The sequence below is a fragment of the Mus caroli genome, chromosome X, assembly GCF_900094665.2.
Source record: "Mus caroli chromosome X, CAROLI_EIJ_v1.1, whole genome shotgun sequence".
Taxonomy (NCBI): domain Eukaryota; kingdom Metazoa; phylum Chordata; class Mammalia; order Rodentia; family Muridae; genus Mus; species Mus caroli.
Window position 1 is genome coordinate 80861834 of NC_034589.1, and position 2593 is coordinate 80864426.

Here is a 2593-nt window from a genome sequence, read left to right on the forward strand (position 1 = left end):
GTTGGGCAGGAGTATTTAATTACTCTTCTTCCTTAGCATTTACATAGTGCCTTAGTCATGAGAAGTAATACATAGTGGTTTTGAGCCCTGTAGTATTTTAAAAGATTTATCCATGGTTATCAATGCACTAGTGTGCATAGAGTATGTTTATCTTTATACTTGAAGGGCAAAGAGGGTGATACAATCCTTGGGGTTCTAGTTTTAGAGATTTGTGAAACATTCAACTTATATGTGGGTGCTGGGATCTAAAATCCAGTCCTCATGAGAGCATATTAATTGGTCTGAAATGCTGAGCTATTTAAGCAACACACTCCATGTAGTTTTAGAGTCACTTTTTTCCCCTAAGAATAGACAATAATTTATTTATTTATTTATTTATTTAGGTATTTTCCTCATTTACATTTCCAATGCTATCCCAAAAGTCCCCCATACCCTCCCCCACACTCCTCTACCCACCCACTCCCACTTTTTGGCCCTGGCGTTCTCCTGTACTGGGGCATATAAAGTTTGCAAGTCCAATGGGCCTCTCTTTCCAGTGATGGCCGACTAGGCCATCTTTTGATACATACGCAGTTAGAGTCAAGAGCTCCAGGGTACTGGTTAGTTCATAATGTTGTTCCACCTATAGGGTTGCAGATCCCTTTAGCTCCTTAGGTATTTTCTCTAGCTCCTCCATTGGGGGCCCTGTGATCCATCCAATAGCTGACTGTGAGCATCCACTTCTGTGTTTGCTAGGCCCCGGCATAGTCTCACAAGAGACAGCTATATCTGGGTCCTTTCAGCAAAATCTTGCTAGTGTATGCAATGGCGTCAGTGTTTGGAAGCTGATTATGGTATGGATCCCCGGATATGGCAGTCTCTAGATGGTCCATCCTTTCGTCACAGTTCCAAACTTTGTCTCTGTAACTCCTTCCATGGGTGTTTCGTAAGGTTTTAATGCTCAGTTTTTACAAACACAAATTTCTACCCAATTTTACAACATACAATAAAATGTTCTAGTCTTTAGAATGTGCGTTATTCAGCTATTGGATGAATCACAGGACCCCCAATGGAGGAGCTAGAGAAAGTACCCAAGGAGCTAAAAGGGTCTGCAACCCTAAAGGTAGAACAACATTATGAACTAATCAGTACCCCGGAGCTCTTGACTCTAGCTGCATATGTATCAAAAGTACCCCGGAGCTCTTGTCTCTAGCTGCATATGTATCAAAAGATGGCCTAGTCAGCCATCAGTGGAAAGAGAGGCCCATTGGACTTGCAAACTTTATATGCCCCAGAACAGGGGAACGCCAGGGCCAAAAAGTGGGAGTGGGTGGTGGGTAGGGAAGTGGGGGGAGGGTATGGGGGACTTTCGGGATAGCATTGGAAATGTAAATGAGGAAAATACCTAATAAAAATATTTTAAAAAAAGAATGTGCGTTATTCAACTTTTCCTCAGATTCTTTTCCAATCTTAGAACCACCCCGAGTTTCTACCTAAGTAAGACTCTACTGTATTTACATTTGAATTGCATGTCTTAAGAACAAATGGAAATCCATGATAGTGTGGTTAACTCAGTGTATTTATAAAATGAAAAGCTCTATCAAAATACTTTTCACTGGAAAAATAAATAGAACAGACAATGGATCTACCAAAGTTCATATTCGCTTTGGCAGATGTCAGTGTGGGACAGTTCATGACAGCACAATTTGCCCTTATTCCCCCAGAGCTGACCAGCTTCCAAGCTAACTGTTAAATTATTTTACTGAGATTTTATCTTGTTGGTATCTGGCTCATTCCACATCATTTTCAGCCAAGCTCTGAGCACTTACAATTCTAACTAGTGGTTGGAAGCTTGATCAGGAGCATCTGGAACACTGATGGTGGAAGAGTCTGCTGTAACACTTGCAGCAGCTACGGAGGTTGTCCACACACAGCAATGGCATTTGTCAGGTGGTCCACACTCTTCTCATAGTCACCTTGTGCTAGTAACTCTTCACCAAGCTGGATCTCTTCAAGGAAGAATTTCTGAACTGCTTCAGCATCTTTTAAATCAGGTAACTTGGAAAGCCCAGCTCTCTCCTTAGCAAGCTTCTGTTTCTTTCTTCATTCTCAAAGCCTGTTCTTGAAGTTGGGGTCACTCCGCCGTTTGTGGTCGAAGTAAATGCAGTACCCGATGAAGAGGGCACCCCACACGTAATGGCGCTGTTCTGGTCCACCATCTTCACTCGACTGGGGCGTTCGCTAGACTGGGGCATACGCTGGGCCGCGGCAGCCCACCTGGCAGCGGTTAGCTCCAACCGATCGAAGCACACAGGCTGCTCGCAGCTGCCTGCCTCCAGTCCCAAATTATTATAAATTTAAAAGATTGTGTTTATACTATTCCTTTGCATCTTGATGATTGTAAAAGATTTTCATTTTATTTGCCTGCTTGTAATTTAAAAGAACCCATGAAGCAATATCTTTGAAAAGTTTTGCCACAGGAATGGCTAATAGCCCTACGTTATGTCAAAAATTTGTTGCTGCTTCAATACAAGAAGTTAATACTTTGAATCCTTCAGTGTATATTATTCATTATATGAATGATATTTTATTAGCTGATCCCTCTAAAGGGGTT

The 2593-nt window shown here is 42.0% G+C and overlaps 1 pseudogene; it reads right to left on the reverse strand.

The window, feature by feature from the left end:
* Window positions 1–1548: 1548 nt before the first annotated feature.
* Window positions 1549–2198, reverse strand: LOC110287454 (annotated as a pseudogene).
* Between the last annotated feature and the right edge of the window lie 395 nt (window positions 2199–2593).